Source organism: Choloepus didactylus, chromosome 21, assembly GCF_015220235.1.
Source record: "Choloepus didactylus isolate mChoDid1 chromosome 21, mChoDid1.pri, whole genome shotgun sequence".
In the NCBI taxonomy this organism is placed as follows: domain Eukaryota; kingdom Metazoa; phylum Chordata; class Mammalia; order Pilosa; family Megalonychidae; genus Choloepus; species Choloepus didactylus.
The window spans coordinates 25,932,329-25,956,206 of NC_051327.1; positions in this window are offsets into that span (position 1 = coordinate 25,932,329).

Consider the following 23,878-nt stretch of genomic DNA (forward strand, 5'->3'; position numbering starts at 1 on the left):
GGAGGTTGAAATGTGCCCTTGTTTCCTGTGACAGGGCAGAGACCCTGCTGGGCCTGGCCCGGCCTGGCCACTGCCCCCCAAGAGGCCTGGAGTGGGAGCCCCCAGAGCCGACCAGGGAGGGGAAGTGGGGGAGGCGGGGGAGGCAGGGCTCTCTGTTAGATAAAGCCCCCCCCAGCCGTCCTAGGCACTCAGCTCCTGGAGCCCGGCACAGCCTCTGTGGTAGACACACACATTAGACACCCACACATTCCATACACACGTCTACACACAACCACACCCCCGGGACACCTTAGACAAGCCCACGGCCCTCCGCAGGAACTGGCAAAGGGTGGCCTGGGGGGAACTCCGCCCCCCCTCCCCTCCGAAGCCAAGCTTACAGTTGTGGTCAGCGTGGCCTTGTAGGGGCTTCCAGCTACACACACCCCCAAACCAAGTACACCCACATGGAATGATGAAAGTCTCTGCCTGTAGCCGGGGCTGACTGTGCCTTCCATTCATTTAGTCTTGGTGACCCCGAGAGGCAAGTGCCGCTAACAGCTCCATTTCACAGACGGTAAGATCGAGGGCTAGGGACATGAACAACGCCCAGGGTCACAGGAAACCAGCGAATGGTCAAGCCAGGGTTTGCATCCGGATGGTCAGACTCCAAAGCCCCTGTACTCAGGATTTTCATACTCATAAATCAGCTTGAGCACACACACACACACACACACACCCACTGCACAGTCACACATGCCATACAGGCACACACACACACCATGCACACATGCATGTGCATACGCAGTGCACACGCACACAGCATGCACATGTGCACATGCCACACACTTTGCATGCACACACATGCCACTCATGCACACACACAACATGCACTCACACACACCATAAGCACACACTGCACACTCACATGCCACACACACACTTTGCATGTATACACACATGGCACACACGTGCACACATGCCATGCGTGCACACAGACCACACCCACATGCCGTGCACAAGCTCACACCATGCATGCATACGTCCACTCACACACCATGCACATGCCACACGTGCACACATGTTGCATGCACACGCACTGCTCACTCACACACACCTGGACACACACACACACGAGCCTCCTGACAAGCTGGGCCTGCATCACGAGGACCCAGATGCAGCACTGACAGGCCTGGTTCATCAGAGAAACTGTCAGTTCTGAGACGAAACGGCTGAGCCAGGAGGTCGAACTCGCAGGATGGCCGGACGCTCCCCTTCCACCTGGGCATCGCTGTGTCCAGCTTGGCGGCCCTTGCACAAGCTCTTTGCCAGAATGAAGCTGCCAAACGGGGACCCTCTTGGGGAGGGAGGCCCAGACTCTCACAGCTCAGGAGCTGGGTCAGACGCATTCTTCTTTTTATTAAAGCAACCCCGACCACCCACTCCTCACCCCACCCAGGGCCCTTTGGGGAGGGGCGAGTGGGGCAGGGGTCCAGCCCGTCTCCTCCCCTAATCAGGCCAGCCACTGCTGAGGGGTGTCCCTGGCCCAGACACCGCACCCCCTGGGCACACGTCTTTTAGGGCTCCCAAAGCCCCTGCTCAGACAAGCTTGCACGACCACCTGTTCTGTGCCAGGTCCCGAGAGAAACCCTGAAAGTGCAGAAAGGGGGTGCAAGGAGCCCCCAGCAGCTCATATCTGCTCCCTTCCCCAGGCAAGTCAGAGCCCCACCTCTGGGCCCAGACCCTGAGGCCCCTTTGGCAGGTTGGGGTCTTCCACAGGACTGTGAACTCAGAGGCAGGATGCTGTGACTCTCCTTTCAGGCCCCACTGCCCTCTCAGGGCCACATGGAGGGGATGACTGTGGATGCTTCGGAGCAAAGCCTCGTCCCATGGCTTTGCGGGTGGCCTGGTACCCTCTCTCCTCTAAGGACAGCCTGGTTGGGAGTGACTGACCCAGTCAGGGCAGTGTGTGAGTGTGTGCATGGAAAGGAGAGAGACGTGTCTGGAGTTAACTCCCCCCCCCACACACACACACCCATCCCAAGGAAGTGGTATCCCAAGAAAAAGGGTGACAATCTTTTCCTGTGCCCAGAACTTCACGGTCACAACAACAAACCAAAAAATAAACATTATTTCCAAATTTACACCAGGCAAAGGGCCGATTTCCTCATATGTAAACAGCTCTTACAAATCAATAAGGAAAATACCTGATAGGAAAAAAGAGCAGAGATTATGAACAGAAAAAGTAATATAAAGGGTACTTAGACATGTGAAAAAAATGTCTAGTCTCACTCTTAACAGCAGAAATGTGAATTCAAACTACTGTGAGTTACCATTTTTCTCTCATCGGATTTGCAAAGATTAAAAAGTTTAATAACAGGCTCTTTTGCAAGAGTGTGGGGAAGAGGACATTCTTGGAGCCTCTGAAACAATGTAGAAATTCCAGATACATGTATCCTTGGGTCCAGCATTTACTTCTCAGAATCTGTCCTGAAGTTGAAACTCACGGGTGTGAGAAGTGATATATCGCTGTGTACAGGGTTACACATTGCAAATGACCTAAATGTCTGCTGATGGTGGAGAGCTATCGTGGCTCACCAACACAAACACAGACTGGTTTGAACCCATCTCCGAGACGTGCTCTTCAAGGGAAAAAGCAAGGGGCAGAATGGTGTATAGGGTGCCTTATTTTTTCTAGTTGTGTATGAAAAGGGACTAACAAAATGACATATATTTATTTGCTTGTGTGTCTGCCGACTTCTCTTTGGGAGGAGGCCCAAGAAAGTAGAAAGAGTGGGTTCTTCCTGAAGGGGAACTGGGAGACCAGGGGGCAGGGAAACGTGTAGGAGGGGACTGACTTTGAAAAATATATTGTATGTGTTATTTATCTATGGACAGTGAAATTCACAGTTCTTACATGTACAGTTTTGACAGATATATACATCCATGTAGCCACTACTCCAAGCAAGATGATGGACATTTCCATCACCCCAGAAAGTGAGGCATTTTTTTCTGTGTCCTCATTTATGCCTTGTGAGTTTTATAAAAGATGCATACATTTCCCTTCGTAATAAATTTAAATTCAAAACTTATAATAAGAAGTGGCTTGTTTATTTGTCATCTCGTCTGATCCCTGCAGCAACACAGTGAAGCAAATCTTTTCTTTATATCCATTTTTTTCTTCGACTTGTTTTTTAATTGTGGTAAAATATACAGAACATCGAGATCATTTTAACCGTTTCAAGTGGACAGTTCTTTGACATTAAGTACATTGACAAGACTGTGGAACGTTCACCACTGGCTATTTCCAGACTCTTTTCATCATCCTGAAGCAAACGCGTGCTCATTTAGCAGTAGCTCCCCGTTCCCTCTCCACTGCCCCCGTCCCCAGGGCTCTGCTCTCTGTCGCTGTGAATTTGCATATTCCGGCTAGTTCATATCGGAGAAATCACACAATAGCTGTCCTTCTGTGTCTGTCTCATGCGATGTCTTCAAGGTTCAGCCATACTGCACCAGCACGTCACTCCTTTTTATGGACGAATGATATGCTATGATGTGGGGGGACCACATTTTGTTTATCCGTCGTCTGCTGATTCCTGCCCCCACATTCCAGGTGACAAAAGTGACCTTCATGGATAGTGGGCACTTGGTTAAGGGGTCCCTCGGGGGCAGGGCAGGACCGGAACCCGAGGTGCCTTATTTTTAACCTTATTGAGGTATAACCACATATCACACAATTTGGCCATTCAAAGTGTACATATCAATGGATTTTAGTGTAGTTGCAGGGTTGGAAAACCATTCCCATTACCTAATTTTAGACCATTTTGTGTCATCATGGATTTGCCTTTTTTTCCGGGCATGTCATATAAATATGTGGTCTCTCACGTCGGCTTCTTTCCCTGGCCTGGTGTTTCCAGAGTCCGTCCCTGTTGTCACAGGCATCAGGACATCGTTCCTCTGTGTGGCTGAGTAATGTTCCCTTGTCTGGAAAGAACCGCATTTTGTGGATCCATTCATCAGCTGATGGACATTTGGGTTGTTACCACTTTTTAGCCAAGATGAATAATGCTGGTATGACATTCGTGTACGAGTTTTTGGGGGGACTTATGCTTTCATTTCTCTTGGGTATATACTTAGAAGTGGGATTGCTGGGTCATACGGCTACTCTGTGTTTAACATTTTGAGAAATTGCCGAACTGCACCACATTACATTTCTACCAATGGTGCACAAGGTCTCAGTTTCTCCACATTTTTGCCAGCATTTATTATTGTCTCTCCTTTGACTTTGGCCATCCTGGAGGTTGTGACCTGGATTTCCCTGTGCCCTTGCTTGGATTCCCCCAGGGGCTGATGGTGTTGATCGTCTCACGGGCTTGTTGGCCATTTGTAGACCTTTTTGCAGAAATGTCTGTTTGGATCCTTTGCCCACTTTTGAATTGGGTGATCTTTTCTGTTATTGTGGTATAAGAAGGCTTTCTGTTTTCCAGACGTAAGTCCCGAATCAGGGTTATGATTTGCAAATATTTCCCCCCTTTCTGAAGGTTGTCGTCCCGCTCTCTCATCGATTACTTGCAGCACAAAGTTTTGAATTTTGATGAAGTCCGGTCTTCTCTTTGGTTGCTTGTGCTCTGTGTCACATCCAAGCAGGCTTTGCTTGACGTGAAGATTTGCTGCCGTATTTCCTTCAAGGAGGTTTATCGTTTTAGCTTTTGCATTCAGGTCAATGACCTGTTTTGAGTGACCTTGGGTGTGGAGAGAGGAAAGGGCCCACTTCCTTCCTCCCCACATGGATGCCAAGTTGTCCCGACGCGTGGAGTGGACTCAGCGCCCTTGTCCAAAATCACCGAATGCAGACGCACGTGTTCACATCTGGACTCTCAGCTCAGGTCCACTGACCTTGGGGTCCACCCTGATGCCAGGGCCACACTATCTCTGCTGCCCCGACTCTGGGGGACATTCTGAAACCCGGATGTGCGTTCTCCAACCTTCTTCATGTTCCTCACAATGGTTTCAGCTCCTTGGGGCCCCATGTGTTGAACCCAGTGCAGACCCCGCTGGCCCCTGCTGCCTCCTCCCTCGCACAGAGGGGCTGGGTGCACACGGCAGCCCGGGACCTCCAGGCTGGCACACACAAAACCACAGACAGATCTCAGAAGCGTGATGCTGCGTGAAAGGAACGGGACACAAACATGCACATTCCGGAGCCCACAGCCCCGGCATCCGAGAGCAGACTCGACCACCTGCGGTGCAAAAACCCACACCCGCGGTGGCCTCTGGGGACGGGCAGGAACTGGGAGGGGAGGGAGGTGCCTCAGGGGCTTTCCTTTCACACAGCATCACGTTTTTGGGATCTGTCTGTGGTTTTGTGTGTGCCAGTTTGTCCGTCTTAAATGCTGAGACGCATCCCATCATCGGGACGTGCCATGGTCTGTGTCCACTCTCCTGCGTGGACACCTGGAGCCCACCCCGGCCACCATGCAGAGCCGCTCCTCAGGCTGGCAGAAGCTCAGTGACAGGGAAGCTGGAGGACACCCGAGAAGACGCCCGCCGTGGCCTCTGCAGCGGCTCAGGGGGCTTTACCTGTCCACGCACCAGGCTGCCTGCCCGCTCCTCGGCGCTGTCCTTTTGGCTGCACAACAACCCCAGGACGTTTGAGAGCCAGTGGCCTCCCGGGAGACAGAGGGACAGGGACCCAGCCTTTGTCATCGTCTAACATTTGGGATGAGCCACATGACATAATATTAGGTGGAGAAAATAATGGACTAAAAACTGTGTAATTGGTAAAAATTTATTTGGCAAAAATTTCATTTAGCAATTCTGTAAAGAAAAAATATATTTATAAATGCACGAAGGAGAAAGACCTGGCAGAATCACACACACTTTGGGTTGGCTCTCTCTCTCCGTTCGTTTTCCCACATTCTCCACCAGGCCGCTGGGAACCTGCTTTGCTCCTGCCAGGCGGGGAGACTGAGGCCCACTGAGGTCCCGCCCGGTCTCCGGGGCTGCTGGAAAACGACGGGAAGTTCTCCTTTTGCGGCTCTGGGGGCCGAAGCCCAAAACTGGGCAGCCGGCAGGGCCCAGCCCCCAGGGAGGCTCCTGCCCGCCTCTTCCCGCCTGGGCGCTCCCAGTCACCCTTGGCGCTCCTCGGCTGTGGCCATGTCCCTCCGGTCTCCGTCCCGTCGCCACATGACCGCCGTCCCTCTGTGTCTGTCTGTCTGTCTGCGACCACATTTCCCACCTCATAAAAACAGCAGCCGTGTTGGGTCAGTACCTGTCCTTGAGGCCAGGGGTCCCTCCCTTCCCACAGGGTCAGGGTCAAAGGCCAGCGAGTCAGGGAGCCGCTGGGGGGCTTGTCCGGGTCGATTCTGAGGAGAAGTGGGCTTAGCTAGAGAACAGCGGAAAGGTGCTCTGCGAGATCTCGAGGGGCCCGTGCTGGAGGTGCTCGGTAGAATAATCACGTCGTTCCCACTCCAGGAGGTTTGCCTCAGAGGGACACAGAGGGACTGGGGCGGGGAGGGCATGGGGGGGTTTCTGCTTCGGGGCCCCCGGGGGACCCCCAGGGGCTGTTCCGAGGCTCGCGAGTGGAGCCTGGCACGGGACCCACGGAGACACAGCTGTGGGCTCTGGCCCCCGCCTGCCGCTGCTCCAACCGAGGGGGCAGCACGCAACCCTGGCTTCTGGCTGTGACCCCCCGGGGGTCCCCACAGGGTCCGATCTCACCATCACCTTCACGCAGCCCCCTGTCACAGCCTCCCTGACCCTCCCAGGCTCCGGGCCCGCCCCCCGGAGAGCAGCCTCCAGGTGGGCAAGCAGCACCTCTGCAGGGGGCTCCGGCTCTGGGGCCGACTCTCAGGTAGCAGTCGAGGGTCCCACCAGTGGACAGCTGCACAGGGCCACTCGTGGACCCCGAGCCCACAGCCTGGCCCCCTTAAGGCACTGGTTAGTGCAGGAGGTGGACAAAGGGGGTCCGTCCCACAGCCAAGGGTAGGGATCCCCTCCACAGCTTCCTTCTGGATCCTGTAACCTCCAAATTACCTTTAGAAGAAATAAATCCTCCTTCATAGTGCTGGCCTTTCTGCGTCTCCCACAAGCCTCCCCAACCCCATGGGCATCAGGGTGTGCTTGATTTCCTCCGCTGCCAGGGAGCTCACTACCACTAGGGTGACTGCTGGCTTTATGCACCTTCAACGCGTTCCAGCAGCCTCTGGCTTGGGAAGGGCTGACCACCCCCTTGTTGCCCCAGAGGGCCTGGCCCCTCTGCCTGCCCTCCTTGCTCCCAGCCCTTGTCCCCTGTCCCGGGTCCGCCTTGTGGAGGTCACACAGTCACCGGCGTCACCCTCTCATGGCTGGCCCCTCCAGCGTCACTGTTGGGAACCACCCCCCCCCCCCCAAGCCTGTGGACTGAGCTCAAGGCTTCCCCAGGCACCCGGCACCCTCCAGCCTCTCCCCTCCTCGCACGACCACCACCGGCAAGTGTGCGCGTGGGGCCTGTGTGCACGCTGTCGTACGTTAACTCGTTCACCCCTTGCACGGCCCCACTGGCCAGTTAAGGAGACCGAGGCCCGGGGCAGTTAGATAGTGTCACCTGTCACCTGGCCAGGAAGTGGCCCGGCTGGGATCCACACACAGGTGGGCAGGCTCCAGAATGCCCTTGGCTCATGGGTCCCCGAGCCCTGACCCAGCCCCAGGGCCGCTGCTGCGCGAGGGCTCTCAGCTGGAAGGCCCTCCTCCCCCTCCTCCGCCCACCCTCCCTCTTGGCATCTGCAAGTCTTGTGTTGGCACTTTACAGTTTGCATAGGCGCTGCCCTAATGACCCCTTGGGCAGACTTTTGGGGGCACCGAGGCTTGGCAAGGGGAAGGGGCCTGCCCAGTGTCACCAAGTGGGGGATGGGGTCACTGCCTCCGTGTCCGTGGGGGGCTCTGGGGCCCCCTCCGGGAGCTCCCCGTACACAGCCCGCTTGTCTCCGGAAAGCTCCGCAGGCGGGTCGGCCCAAGCCAGGCTCTGCTGCGATTCGTGGGGCAGGACCCAGCTTGTGACAGCCTGTCAAGTGGGCAGCGGATGAAACACCTCCCAGTGTGACAGGAGTGAGAGGTAAGGAGCCGCCGAAGCTCCTTTTCGTTGACTGGGAAGTTGGTGCCTCGAGTTCTGTCACTCCCGGGCCTGCAGCTCACTCGTGGGCGGCTGCCCAGCGGAGTCGCCGCGGATTCTCAGGGCCCGGCGTGCAGCGTGGCCTCCTTGGGCAGCGCCCCAACCGAGGGCCTGTCCTCACGGTCACCCCCACCCACTGCACGAGCTTTGCCCCCCTTGCCGGAGGTTGGGTGGGAACCATTACCCCTCCAGGAGGACACAGAGGCTCAGACCGTGGGGGAATCTGCCCAAAACAGCACTGACAGCCACAGCGTGGCCTTCCGGTGCCTTCCGTGAGCACACCCCAGAGTGGCCCGTGAAGCCAGTGAGGACAGGGGCTACCCCAGACCCCAGCCGGGCAAAGGCAGGGGCTCCCAGGCTACCAGGGGCTGCGCTCGAGCCTCCGCAAATGTGAGAAAAGCCAGGACCCCTCCCCAGAGAACACCAGTGAGCAGAAGCTTGGACGCGCCCCAGGGCCCTTCCACTGCCCCCAGCCAGGGCTCGGAGGAAGCACATGCTGGGCCGCAGGCTGGGGGGCCGGGGGGTGAGGACACTGGGGAGTTCAGCCCTGAGCTGCTTCCCGGGGGCCCAGCTCCTCATTGCCCGCACCAGGGCTGGGTACCGAGACGGCCGGCACTGTGTCACGGCACCATCCCCTCCGGGCCACCTTCCGGGGACGTGGCCGCTGGAACTGCCCTCCTTGCCTAGCCCGGAACCCCAGGGACGTGGTCAAGCCAGAAATGTCTGTGTCCCCAAAGGAGGCTGGGAGGACAGGCACGTTGAGCTAAACGGAGGGCCGTTTCTTCCTTCCGGAGCAGGGGGGCCTGTGGCTCGTCCGACACGCTGTGGGTTTGCAAGCCAATCGGGGCCAGTGGAACCAGTAATGAATAAACACGGGCAATGATAGGCCATCTGTCCCAGCCTGGCGCTGCGGAGGGGCCACGCCAGGCCCTCATTACGCATGCCGGGCTGCGCCCTCCCAGATGTCGGCGGTGGCCGCGGCAGTCCCACGGGAAGACGAGGTGGAACGGATTTAGGCAAACAGCACGGAGAGGGCCGGCCCCAGCTTCGGGGCTCATGGGGTCAGCATCCGCCACAGAACCCCAGCCCGAGGGGACGTCCGTTCGTCCTCCATCTGCAAAGGGCCCACAGGAGGGCCTGGGCCCAGCCTGGCTCCGAGTCAGCCCTCTGTGTGACCTTGGGGGACGCTGACCCCCCTCTGCGCCCCCACATCCATATTACGACGTGCGGAGTCCCCGGGGTCCGTGAAGGGCACCCGGGTGGAAAACACGGGGCCGGGGGATCAGGTTTCATTTGCTCACGTGCGAGGGGGGCTCAGAGCACAGAGGCCTGTCCCGTGGGGGGTCTGGAGGCCGGGGACACCCCAGCACCTCACAGCAGGCAGGGGTGTGCAGGCTCCACAGCCCCAGGCGCTTCCGGACAAGACTGCGGCCCCAGGGGACCCCTTTCCTGGCAGAGGGTCCGTCCCGGGGGGAGACGGGGCCTGGCACCCGGAAAGGCAGTGACCCGGAGCGTCCACGGCTTGGAGGCTCGTGGTTTCTCCAGTGGCCGAGGAGGAAGCAACAGGCCGGACAGCAGGATCTTCGGGGTCCGCAGGCTCCTCGTGGGCCACTTGGGGGGCAGCCTGGGGTCCCAAGCTGGGTTTGGCTTCCTCGGAACGTCAGTGCTTCGGGCTGTGGTCGTGTCGCTTCCCTCGGACGGGCCCCTCTGGACCACCAGCGACGCGCCCTCAGAGCGAGCAGCTCACGGGGCAGCCTCGTTAGCTCGGGGCCGGGGAGGTTTGCAGACGGGGCCTCGGAGGCACAGCCCCTGGGCAGCGCGGCCGGGTTCTCTCCCGGGCCCTCGGCTTCGGGGCCCACGACCCCAAGCACAAAGCTGCCGGCTCCCTCCGCCCTCCAGGGCTCCCAGGTCCGAACGCTCCCCCCGCACAGCCTTGCACGCCCCCCACCGCGCACCCGGCCCACCCTGCTGCAGCCCCCCCAAGGATCCGGCCCTCACCGGTGCAGCCCCCACCCCTCCACGTGCACCTCTCCCCCTTGGTCTCACCCACCCCAGGGGTCACCCCCACCGAGCAGGTTTGGCTGCACCCCGGAGCGCAGAAGGGACACAACACCCGCCTCTCCGGTTTCCATCTGGCCTCGGGTGCCGTGAAATCCGGCCGCCACAGCCTCGGGGAACCCAGGCCTCCCGGCTTTGTCCCCAGCACATGGCGCCCTGGAAAGTGGAACCAGAGGGGATCTGAGGCTAGGGGGGCGCGGGCCTCGTTGAGGTCACCCGGGGAGCAGGGTTCGAGCCAGCGGGAACCTGACCTCTGACCCTCGATCGGTGGGGGTCCCGCGGTGGCCGGGGGAGCCAGGGTCAGTGGGGACAAGGCCGCCTGCGGGAGGGGCCCTGGGAGGCGCCAAGGACGAGAGGGTGGAAGGGCGACATGTGAGGATGAATATTCATAAGAATCTCTGCAGATTCACAGAGCATCTCCCGCCGCCGATAAGGGGAGACGAGCGGGAGGGCGGGCAGGCGCGCCCCAAGGCCAGAGCCCCAAGAGCGGCCAGGGCACCGGCGCCGTCTACTGCAGACCCAGCCAGGACGACCGAGGCACAGCGGCCAGTGGGGCCGGGCCGGGAGGGAGGGACGTGTGGCCGCCTGCTGCCCCCACCTGGGCTCTAGGGACAGGCGGTCCCAGGAAGGGAGGTCAGCCACGAGGGAACTGGGGTGCCGTCACGGCTGCTCAGCACAGAGGCCCCCCATGAGCTGCTGGGGACAGGGTACCGCCTGGCAGGGGTGCAGGGAGCCCAGCACCCCAGCCTCACATCGCACGGAGAGGAGACTGAGGGGGCTCAGAGAGGGTCAGGGCCTTGCTGGAGGTCACACAGCAACACCCAGGGCAGCCCAGGGCACTGTTCCGTGAGCAAGTGAGTGTGCATGAGGGTGTGTGTGTGTTGCACATATGCACGTTATACATCTGTGTACATGAGCACAATGTATGTGTACACATGTACGTGCAACTATGTGGATGTGTGTACGCATGCGTGCACATGTGTGCATGTGTGTAGGTGCTATGCACGTGTAGGTGTGCACACACACATATACATGCGTGCGCATGTGTGTCAGTGTCTGCATGTCTGTGTGTACGCGCATGTGTGTGTAGGTGTGCGTGCATATACATATGTGTGCATCAGTGTCTGCATGTCTGTGTGTGCTTGTGTGTTGGTGTGAGTGTATACATATGTGTGTGCATGTGTGTATAGGTGCTATGCATGTGTAGGTGTGTGCACGCATATATACACGTGTGTGTGCAATGTATGTGTGTGCGCGCACATATACATGTGTGTGCGTGTCGGTGTCTGCATGCATGTGTGCACGCACATGTGTGTGTAGGTGTGCGTGCATATGCATATGTGCGCGTCGGTGTCTGCATGTGTGTGGGTGTGTGTACACATGTGTGCATACATGTATGTGTGTGCATGTGTGTCGGTGTCTGGCGTGTATACATGTGTGTGTAGGTGTGGACGTGTGTGCATGCACACTTGTGGCCCTGCTGCGCACGTCCTCCCCAGCACAGGTGTGTGGCTCTTCCTGTCACATGCTTAGCTGCATGAGTGCATAATCCATAACGCTACAGGTGCTCTCATTAAAACCAGGGAAACTGAGTCACGGAGCGAGGCCAGGCCCTCCGAGTCTTGCTGGTGAGGGGCAGTGGACCCAGCTCCGGTTTCATTCGATGAGGTGCATAGGGAAGACGGCATTTGACGATGAGCTCTGCAAACCACTGCCCTGGTGGGTCCCAGGGGACCATGCGCTGGTGGGGACCCCGGGTTCCAGGACGGGCCTGGTGGAGCTGCGCCCCCGCCCTGCAGGCCAGAACCCAGCTCTCGAGTGAACTCGGCCTCCTCCGCGCAGCGGAGCCCGGAAGGTGCAGGTGAGACTCACTCGAAGGACCTGACTGCCATGGACAGGGCTGGCCGGGCTGGCCGGCACCTCTGCCCCACGCTGCCCCAGTCCCCCGAGCCGCTGCTGGGCAAGGGCAGGCAGCCGGGGCCAGAGGGCACACCCAAGAGCAGGGGCAGCCCCAGGCGGCAGCAGAGCAGAGGAAATCCACGCTCATGAGAAATCAAATGAGGCTGACATTTAGTGGGGGAGAAAAATAATCATAAATGATGGTTTTTATTAGAAAGTATCACCAGAAAGATGTATGCTCATTCCAGAAGCCCAAAAAAGCCCCAAAATGCAATAAGGGAGAAGAGAGGAGATGGGGATTGGAAAATTAAAATCAGGAAGCAGTCCGAGAACCCTCCTGCCGTCTGCTGGGGTCGGCGGCACCGGGCTCAGGGTGGGCGCTGGGTGTGGGTGAAACAAACACCATCCCACAGCCGGAACAGCGGGTGCGGCAGCAGGAGCAGGGTCGGCTCATCCATCACGCAGGGGATGGACGCTCCTGCCGGGCCCGGGGGGCTGCCCGGGGAGGGGGCACTGCCCAAAGCAGCAGGGTCTGGGGAAGCCACCCTCTTGAGGTGAGAGAAGGGAAACAGGCCGAGAGAGGGGCAGGCCTGCACACACACGGCAAGCCCGGTTGGGAGCGGGGCCAGGACGTGGGTTTCCCCAGGGACAGGGACCCTCCCCAAGCCGGGCCTGGCAGCAGCCCCCTCCTCCGGGGTGGGGGCTGGGGAACCCAACCTGGCTTGGAAGCCCGAGTCTGCCCCTCGCCAGCTGCCTGGCCCCGAAGCTCGAGCTTCCTGCCTGGAAGGGGCGGGCGGTGTGTGGGGGGCACCTGGCAGGTTAGCTCGTCTCCCTGCTGCAAGGAGAAGGCAAAGCTCACCCAAGGGGACCCACAGCCGACAGGAGGCTCAGGCACTGGGTCAGCCAGTGGGGCCCCATTGGGGTGTCCCCCTCTGCCCCTTGCGGATGCTAACCTGTGGCCTGTGTCAAGACAGAAGAAATGGGGCTGGGTCCCTCGGGCCCCTGTCGTCCTCAGCTCAGCAATCTGTACCCCGTCCTTATACAGGAAACAGAAATAAATGCCTCCCAGGGGTGGCCGAGCCGAGGGGCGGCAGAGGACCCAGGTGACCAGGGCGGGGATGGGTGGGGACAGGTGGGGACAGGTGGGGACAGGTGAGCCTCCCTCATGGGCTGCTTGGGCCTCCTCTTGGCCCCGGGCCAGCACCAGCAGGGGCTGCCCCCCCGGAGACCCCCTGGGGGTCGAGTGGAGGGAGAGGCAGAGACCCAGACGCCCAAGAGCACTGCTTTCCCATCCCCAGGGCGCCCACCTCCCCGGGACCCCCACCTCCCACTCCTAAACTGCCCTCCTTCCCAGGCCCTGAGCCGGGACCCCCTCCCCGTCCCCCTTCCCCTGCAAGGGCTGGGCCTGGGGGTGGGGTCCCGCTCCCTGCAAAGCCCCCTTGGCTTCTGCCCCCCTCTGCTGTTCATGTAATTATTGCCCCTGAAGGTGATAGCAAGACCCCCTTTAGGAAAGTTTGAAAGGAAATGTAGAGGAGAGAGAGAGAGAAAGCAAGGAAAGAAGGGTGGAAGGAAGGAGGTCCAGAAACTTGGCCTGGATGCTGCCTCCGAGGGGGCCCGTGACCTCCCCCCAGACACCCAGGGGGTGCTGCCCCAGCTGGACAGGGCTGGAGAGAAAGGAGGGAGCAGGGCTGTGAGACCCCAAATCTTGTCATTCCTCGGGGACCACCTGCCCGTGGTGGACGCCTGGAGGGTCCCGGAGGAAACACTGAGGCCGGCCGTGGTCGCTGTGACGGTCCATGGAGGGGATTTCATCTGTGCAATGGTCTCCAGGAGAAATGACGGAGCCTTCTGTCGGGGGACGCCCCGAGACTGCAAGGGCCCCCAGCCCGTCCCGGGGCCTGGAGCCACCGTGGATGGAGGTGCCCCGACGGGCGGCGGCTCCCGGCCCCTCCGAAGCGGCCCGAGCGCCCGCCCAGCTCCTCGCGTTTCCCGAGGGTCAATTAAGACGTCTGGAGTTGATTAGACGCTGACACTGATGAAGCCCAGAGGTAATTAGCAGAAGGAAAAAAGAAGTTTTGATTAGTCCTCAGCATAATTCTCTCCAATTATTCAAAGTTCATGCCTGCAGGGGGTGGAATATCTCCAGGAATATTTATTTATATCCCAATTTTTTCATCAACTTTATGAATCTAGTTAATCATCAGACCCTGAACTTGTTAACTCCGAGGGTCTGGCGGGGCAGAGTCGGGCTGATTGCGGGCGCAGGGGCCCAGCCGAGGGGCAGAGGGGCCCCCACACCTGCGGAAGAAGGGCAGAGCCCTCCACCAACATCCTGCCCTCGGGGTTCCCCCGGGAGTTGGGGGGGGGTGCAGCCTGCAATGGGGCCCCCCAGATCTCATCATCCCCTTCTTTACTGCCAGAGAGGCAGGTTCACCCCCTTTGTGTAGATAAATAAATACAAGGAAGGCGGAGCAGGGGCTTGCCCAAGGTCACATGGGGGCCCCTTGCAACAGCGCCTCCCTCCTGGGGCTGCAGGCTGGGGTGGGGGTGGGGACAGGGGCACCGGGGGGCAGCCTCGTTGGCCATCGGATCCCCCCAGGCCTGCCCAGCCCCTCCCTGCTGTACCCCAGGAGCCCAGGACTGGGGTCACCACCACTGCCCCCCCTGCCCCCACAGCACACAGGCACACAGGATCCCAAATGCTGGGCCCCTGCACACTGTGCCCCCCTCCCTCCCTGATGGTTAAGGAAACCCCTACCTGTGGCTTAAACCCCAAGCCAGGGCCCACTCCTTCCAGAAGCCCTCACAGTTTGCAGTGACAGGGGACATTGGGCTAGACCACAGTTCAAAATATTGTGTTCAGGGCCCTACTGTGCCAGTCACAGCTGCATGGCCTTGGGCACCCCATTCTCCACTCTGACCCTCAGTTTCCTCTTCTGTAAAATGTGCAGATCAATCTCATGGTTTCACGGGAGTGTTCGCAGGGTCCTGGTAGATCCTGGTGTTTTGGGAAAGCCCTGGTGCAGAAATGGTGACACCTGGTGACTCCAGCTCATGGTGGCACTTGGCAACTCTGGTTTTTGGCCTGTGTTGCTCTGTGCCCCTGGCATGGCCCCCCTGGGCCCCCCAGAGTGAACAATGACAACTGCTAGTGCAGAAGTGACGAGAGGTGACAGGAGGAAGTGAGTCTGCCAATGAAAGAGGAAATCGAACATGAAAGAAAAAATTTTCCACTGTGAGCAAAGTTTGGGGAACTCTAGGCCAAACCAAGAAAAATGGGGTTTGGCTACAGCCTTTGGTCCGGATAGACGAAGCCCCCCCTGAGACCCAGGCCCTCCGCCTGCTCAGCTCCCGGGCCCCATTCTCCATCCTCACGCTCCCCGAGGCAATGAGCTTGGCACCTCGGCCGTGTCCACACGCCTCGTGAACCCCGGGATGGCGACGCTAACGCAGGAGTGATGGCGAGATGACGGTCCTCCGAGGCCTCCATCCCTCGGGCACACTCTGGGGACCTTTCTGGCTGCAGTTTCTGGGCTCTGTGGATGGGGCAGCTCACGTCTCTAAAAATGGCCACAACAGCATTTTCCCATTCCTCACACTCTCCCAGAACCTTGTCACCCGCCCGTCGCGGGGTAGGGTCTGGCTCCTTGCCCCCCGGACATGGACGGGCCTTTGCAATGGCTTCGGCCAGTATGAGATGGTGGGCAGGACGCTGCGTGTCATCCAGGCCGGGTCACAGAAGATTGTCTCCCCAGCTCTCCGCGTTGGGAGGCTGCCCTGGAGCCCAGACTCGATTTCCAGGAAGCCCCGGCTGCGTGGAGAGGCCCGTGGATAGAGACTGAGTCCCAGCCGGACCACGTTCCAGCTACGTGAGCATGCCGTCTTGGAAGTGGGGCCTCTGCCCTCCGTCGAGCCCCCCACCCAAGGCCATACAGAGCAGAGACGAGCTTTCCACGCTGAGCCCGGCCCAAACTGCAGGATAATTGTTTGTCGTTGTCTTAAGACTCGAAGTTTGGGGTAGCTTGTTACACAGCCATAGACAACACTCGGAGCAACCGGGAAACCCCTTTGGTCAGGCAGGTCTTGGGACGGGGCGAGCCCGGAATCTGTCTCTGCCTCCTTTATCAGCAGCCAGGGCCCGGCTGTGGCCTTTCCACCCTCCCTCAGGAACCCAGCACCCCCTCTTCCCTCTGCAGGGAAGAGCCGGCTGCCCAGAAGAGCCGGTTCTCAGCACCAAATGATGTGGATTAATTTAGCCCAGCCCAGCAAGGGCCCTCTGGCAGGTGCTCCGACTTGCTTTTAATGGTGAGCCTATTAGCCGGGTGGCTCTGGATTCTGCCCAATTACTGCTGCGCTAAGCCACTAAGAGGGAAGCCGGGAGCCACCCCAGCCCTGCTCCCACCACCATGGTCTGGCTTGGGCACTGAGCTGCCGGCTGCTCCCTGTCAGTATCCTGCCCCTGCCCGCAGCCTCAGTTTCCCCACCGCAGACTGAGGTGTCGAGTGAAATGAAGGTCCCCCGGGAGGTAAAATGATGACAGCACCGACTGCCATTGCTGGGGCCAGGCTGTGCCAAGTGCTTGATGTCCACCAGTTAAAGGATTCCAGCAAACAAGCAAGGTGGGAAATGGGCTACACTGTTTGCAAATAAAGCTGCTGCGGACGTTCGCATGCAAGCCCGTGTGGATGGGCGTGTTCATCTCCCTTGAGAAGCACCTGCGAGTGGAATGGCTGGGTCTTAAGGGACGTGTGTGTTTAACTTTGCAAAACCACCCAACTTTCCTGGAGCGGCTGTGGCGCTTCATCTTCCCGCCAGCAGGGGGCGCGGGAGAGGCCCAGGTGCGCCCTCCCTGCCAGCACTTGGCTCTGTCCACTTCCCCTTTAGCCGTCCTGCCGGGTGTGCAGCGGTCCCCTGTGGTTTTGGTTCCCATTTCCATGATGACCAATAGGGCTGAGCTTCTTTCTGCATACTCACTTGCCAGGTCTTCTTTAATGAAGCGTTCATTTTAACATTTGGCCCATTTTTAAACTTGGGCTGTTTGTCATCTTATCACTGGGTTATAAGAGATCTTTATATATTCTGAGGACAAGTCCTTTGTCAGATACACGTTTTACATATATTTTCTTCCAGCCTGAGGCTCACCTTTTCATAGGAGAAAATCTTAGTGACCTTGGGTTTGGCAAAAATTTCTTAAATGTGACACAAAAAGGAAAAGTTGTAAAAGAATAATCAATCAGGTGATACCAGAATCAAAAATACCTGCTCTTTAAAAGACACTGCAGTACCCATTTTAAAGATAGGAAAAGTGAGCCTCGGAAAGTTAAAGCATCTTGCCTCTCCTGGTGGGAGACAACTGTGGGAGGGAATGAAGCAAACCCAGAGCTCACTGCAGGGACCCCCGAACGTCCCTGGCTCCCCTCGTTGCCCCTCCCCCCATGCAGCTTCAACCAGGGAGGGGCAGATGCGTGTTTGCCTCTCCCCGAACGATTGTCCCTTTCTGCCAGGAAAGAGGCCCTGTCCCCCGCCCTGTCCTCCCCCAGGCCCTGCCCTTGTGAAAGAAACCCTGTGCGCTCGCAGACTATTGCCTCTGCTGTGAGTTTTTTAAATTGCATTGAGAAAGCTGATTGATTTCTTGGGGCTCAGCTGTGTCTGCTTCCCCCTGAGGCAGCAGAGGCCCCTGGCTCGGTGGGCAGAGACCACAGGACAGCGGAAAATCGTGGAAAAGAGGAAACCTTGGCTATTAGCTCCAAGCCTCGTCATGTCACACCTGGACCCGGCTGCCCTGCAGAGAAGGATGAACCTTGTCATCACAGCAGTGGGGACGGAGGCCGCACAGGAAGGCGTCTGAGGTTCCCAGCCCCACGGTGCTCCCCGGGGCTCCAGCCCAGCCCCCACCCCGGCACACCCTCAGTGCACCTGCACTGGCACAAGCTGTCACCGGTGGTGGCCGCAGCAGCCCTTGGGTGTGGAGGTGAGGGGGAGGGTGCGAGCCGAGCAAAGCCACGAGGCCATGGCGGGGGCGCCGAGGTCTGAGGCTGCGTCAGCACAGAGCCGGGGTCCCAGCCAGGCTCTGCAGAGTGACGCCTCGGACCCAGATGCAGTCCCCAGGGCCCCTGTCACCCCACTCCTCTGCACTCAGCTACTGCTTCCTTGGGGTGCTGCAGGGGCCAGCTCCCGCTGGATGGGGAAAACAAGGGACACCCTTGGGGTGCCCAGTTAGTCATCTGCAGCCAATAGGGGGCCATCTGCGGGCTGGCCCCTGCCCTCCCCCCGTAGGTCAGATAAAGACAAGGGGAAGGGTGGCCCAGTCTGGTCTATCCCCAGACTCAGAGGGGTGAGACCCTCTCTCCGACTTTCCCCAGCCCCTCACTTTCTCCTGGAAATGGCATAAGCCTGTCAGCCTCAGGTTTCAGTGCAGCCTGCAGAGAAGTCTAAGAACCCCAGGGTGTGGAGGTCCTGGGAGAACAGTTCCCTCAAGCCCTTCATTTAAAGATGGGGAGTGGGAGATTAGGAAGGGAGTCAGATGGGAAGAAGGGTAGGAGAGGAAAGGAAGGATGGATGGATGGACAGACAGATGAATAGATGGATGGTTGGATGGATGGATGGGTGGACAGATGGATGGAGAGAAGGAGGGATGGAGGGATGGATGGACAAATGGACAGATGGATGGATGGACGGATGGATGGAGAAAAGGAGGGATGGAGGGATGGATGGACAAATGGACAGATGGATGGATGGATGGATGGATGGATGGATGGGTGGACAGATGGATGGAGAGAAGGAGGGATGGAAGGATGGATGGACAAATGGGCAGATGGATGGATGGACAGATGGATGGAGAAAAGGAGGGATGGAGGGATGGATGGACAAATGGATGGATGGAGAAAAGGAGGGATGGAGGGATGGATGGACGGACAGACAGACAGACGGGTGGCTGACCAGGTATGAGAGTGGGTGGGTGGGTGGGAAACCACAGCATTAGACATCCCAATGAACATTGCGACTTTAGTGCACAACAGAAAGGACTAGTCTGGAAACATGGTCAAAACCTCAGAAAAAACTCCTCCGTGGACTCCACCCTGCTGGGCTCTTTGTGGGCTGCAGGGAAAACTGATGGTCACCAGTCCAGGGAGCTCAGTGGGCGACTCAAGGGGACTGGAGACCCTGCACGGGCTGGAGACAAGCGAGCCGGTGGGTCAGAGGGTGGGCAGGACAGTGGAGAGGACGTCACGGGGCGAGCAGGGGAAGCTGCTGGAGAGGGGGCTGCAAGAGGGAAAAGAACGAAAGCCATGACTGTCGGCCGGCAGAGACGGGGTGCAAACCGGGGCCAGGTTGGTTTGTTTTGTTTTGTTTTTGCAGAAATTAACAAGCCAATTCTAAAGATCACATAGAATGCAAAGGACATGGAAGAGGGTTAGAGGAGCCAAAACAACTTTGGAAGAGAAGAGCAAGTTGGGGAACCAACGTCACCTGATTCCAAGATTTATTATAAAGCTACGGTAATCAAGACAGTGTGGCGTTGCTATAAATACAGACTACTAGATAAATGGAACAGAATAGAGTCCAGAAATAGATACACACATACATGGACAAGTAATTTTTTACAATGCAGTAAAGAGTCCTTTCATCAAATGTCGTTGGAGCATTCGGATAGCCACATGGTAAAAAAATGACCTTTTGCCTACCTTGCACTCAATACAAAATTTAACTCAAAATGTGTTATAGACCTGAGGTAAAACCTAGAATTATTAAACTCATAAAAGAAAACACAAGAGAAAACCTTTGTGACCTTCAGTTGGATAAAGGTTTTCCTTAGATACATCAGAAACCTGATCCATGAAAGAAAATAATTGATAGACTGGACATCATCAAAATTTAAAAACTTCTGCTCTTTAAAAGCCACTCTGAAGAGAATGAGAAGACAACTCACACACCAGGAGAGAATATTTGCAAAGCAAATCTCTAATGAAGGACTTGTATCCAAAATATATAAAGAATTTAATTATCAAGAAAACAAAAACCAATTTAAAAATGGACAAAAGGTTTAAACAGAGACCTCACTAAAGACACCCCGACGCCCCGTGGGCCCGTGAAAGACGCTCGCCACTGAGAGGCGTCAGGGAAAGGCCCGTGAAACCCTCGGTGCGTCTGCAACCAGCGGCAGCTCCAGTTTGGTGAGACGCAGTGTGTGCCGAGGACAAAACAGAGAGACCCCTGTCCTCAAGGAGCGTCCATCCTAGTCGGGGAAACGGATGAAGACAAGGCAAATGAGCACAATGCGTAGAGTGAGTGCCATGATGGGACACAAAGCCGGGAGAAGGGTGTGGGATGGGGTGGGGGGAGGGTGGCCATTTCAAATCAGACAATCAGGGAGGGCTTCCTGGAGGAGGTGGCATTGTGGCAAGACCCGAACGAAGGCAGGGAGCCGCGAGGGAGGAAATAAAGGGCAGCACGTTCACGTCGAAATGGCAGCAACTGCAAAGGGACGGCAAGAAGGTCAGCGTGGTCAGAGCTCGGGTACAAGGGGAGAGGAGAGAGACGAGCTCCGGGATGGAGGAGGTGGGGGGCGGCTGCCGGCTGAGCCCCAAGCACCGGCTCTTCTCTGAGCGAGCCGGGCCCGTGGAGGCTTGAGCAGAGTCTGCCGAGGAGCCCGGCGTTCTTGAGCGTCTGGTCCTTTTCTGTTTTTCCTAAAAGAAGCCAGAAATAAGATTTTAATGTGAAATCTCCAATTTTAAATGTTGGCAACTGGTTCTAATTTTTAAAAAATACTGTACTTTTCAATTCACTCGCTAAGTTTTATGTCCCAGAAACTGAAATCCACCAGAGTGTTCCTATGCCAGACAAGTCCTAAAACCCAGAGGCAACAGCCTCTAAGAACAACAGTCAGATACGGCCCCTTCCTCATAATGTCAACACCCCCTTTTCAATATGAACATGTTAGGGTGCTCACTGCCTAGACACCCCTGAAAGATGGAGAAAGAGATTAAACGAGAAGGGGTAGCAACAGATAAGATAGGATTTAACAAAGGATTATGAATACTGAATCTCGTTATAGACACACACATATATATATGTTTTAGATGCTAGGGTATCGGAATAGCTAGAAGGAAACAACTGAAATGTGGGCCTGTAACCCAGAACATTCTTTGAAACTTGCTCTATACCTGCTCGTTGAATTGTGCTTTGAAAGTTAGCACCTTTCTGTATGTACCCTGTATTTCACAATAAGGAAAGAACTGAAACTGTGGAGCTGTAACCCATAAACAATTTTTGAAATTACCCACATAACTGTTTGTTGAGCTGTACTTTGAAAGTCAACACCATTCTGAATTTATGTTGTATTTTACAATAATGGAAATAATTGAAATTGTGGAATTGTAACCCTTAGCATTCTTTGAAATTTGCTTTCTATCTACCTGTTGGGTCATACTTCAAGGTTATCACTATTATGTATATATGTTAAAATTCACAATGAAAAAAATGCATTAAAAAAAATACTGTACTTTTCAAACAAGACATGTTTGACATGTGGTCAGTGACGAGGTGCAGCCGGGGCCCTGTGAGTGGGGGACAGGGCTGTGGGGGCCCCTGGTGTCCCCGGCTGCTTGGGGCCCCCCTGCTCACCCTGCAAGCCCCCGCCTGCCACAAATCCTCTCCAGGTCAGGAGCTGCCTAATGCCCAGGAGGCCGTCGTGCCCTAATCCCCCCAGGGAGGGGAGGCCCCTAGGCTCGTGGATTGCAGGTGCCCAGGGCCGGGAGACGGGTACCCAGGGCCAGTGTATGGGGCAAGGCCCGAAGAGTGGCTGCCCACTGCCCACCACTGCTCACTGTCCCCTGGCCCAGCAGGGGCTGTCAGGCCTGCTGTCCCCCCACACACACTCAGCTTGGGGACCTGGGCCCCCTCTTCCCACCACCCTCCCCATTGCCCTCCCAGCCCTGAGCTCTCGGGCTCCAGATCCGATTACAGGCCCCGGCTGAGCAGAGGGTGAGGGGGGCTTGGCACTGACCAGGGCCCCCCCTCTGCAGCCTCCCAGGGCACCCCCGTTTCCTAGCTGGAGAACGAGCGCCTCTTGGTGGCTTAACCCTGGGCTCGGGAAAATGCCTGCACCCCACAAGAAGCAAGAAGACACAGGCTCCCCGAGTCGAGGAGTGCCGGGAAAGAGTGGCCTGCGGTTTTCCCTGATCAGTTTCTTTGGGGCGACGGGAACGTCACACAGTGGGGAGCCCCGTGGCTCGACTGCCCCCAGCCCGACTCCGCTCACCACCTGCTGTGCCCCTGTGGTGGGCTGAGCGGTGCCCCCAGAGACATGGTCCTGTCCCCACCCGCCCCGCAAGGGGGACCTTCGTGGGGACCTGGGTCTTTGCAGGTGCGTTTAGTTCAGGTGACCCCCCGGCGGGTGTCCCCAGTCTGCTGGCCGGTGCCTCCATAAGGGCTGGACAGAGACGGGGAAGGTGCCGCGTAGAGGCAGGGGCCACGTGGAGACGGAGCAGACATTGGGGTGCTGCAGCCACCACCCTGGGAGCTTCAGACGCTGCGGCAGACACCTCAGTGTGGACTTGGGGCTCCAGGACTCTGGGGCAATACGGGCTATTGTCTAAAGCCCCCTGTTTGTGGTGCTTTGTTACCGCAGCCCCAGGACACCCACCACCCCCCATAGCACCCCGAACCTCACCCCCCGTGTCCTGTGCAGCCCACACAGCACACTGCACCCCCACACCCTTCGGCCTCCCCTCCCTGGATTCCCTGTCCCCCAGGCTCGGTGCAGGTGGGGTCTGGGTCCCCTCTGCTCCTGGGGCAGTGGCCTCAGACGCCAGCGTGTCCCCTGGGGCAGCCTCCGGGTACCCTGCCTTCCTCGGCGTGGCTGGGCGGGCAGGGCGGCCACGTCACGCCCCACGTCCCACCACCGGGAGGGAAGGGACACCCACCCCACGGGACCTGCAGGGAGAGAGGGAGGGGACAGCCCCTCGGGCAAGGCCGGGAGCCGTCGTCAGGACGCGGGGAGGAGCTCTCTCCACTTAGATTTCTGAACCGACATTTCAGATTCTCTGTAACAACATGAGAGCCTGCCCCGCACTTAGTGGAACGTCTCAGGTGTCCCGGCAAGCATCACACGGAGAGCCGCTTCCTTCTCTCGCGTTGCTCGGAATCAGCGCAGCCATGTGTGTGTCACCAGCCCCAGGGACGGCCACTTGGGCCGCACCCTGCTCCCCTGTCGGAGGCAGCCCTGCGAGGCCGGCCGAAGCCTTTCCGTGTTTTACTATGAAAATGTTTCATCACAGCCAAGTGGAGAGAAGTGTGCGGTGAGCCCGCTCCTCTCTGAAGCACACGTCTGTCCGTCGGCGGCACTGCCCACTGCCACTGGCAGGGCCGGGGCCGGGCGCGTTGGGGGTGTAGAGAGCCGCTGCCTCGGCCGGGCGGCAGTGACAGGTGCCTCCTGGCCGGGGTGTCCACTTGGCTCCCCCCAGGCCTCCCGCACGGCTCTGGAGTGTGCAGCAGGCGCAGCAGGAGGTGTGGGGCTGGAGGACGCCAGTGCACGGAAGCCGAGAGTGGCACATCCGTCCTGAAATACCCGCTTCATTTATTTCAGCTGCCGCTTGGTGTTCCAGGAACCTCTTCCCAAAACCCGGCTTCCCCTGGGCTCTGAGCCTCCTTTCTCCACCGAGACCCTCCTTGGCTGTCTCGGCTTCTGCTCCTTCTGGCCACCCTCCCCACGGGCTTCCAGAAACCCGAATCACCCCATTTATCATGAGCAAGAGCTCAGCGGACCGAGGCAGAGCAAACTCGAGCTACGAGAGG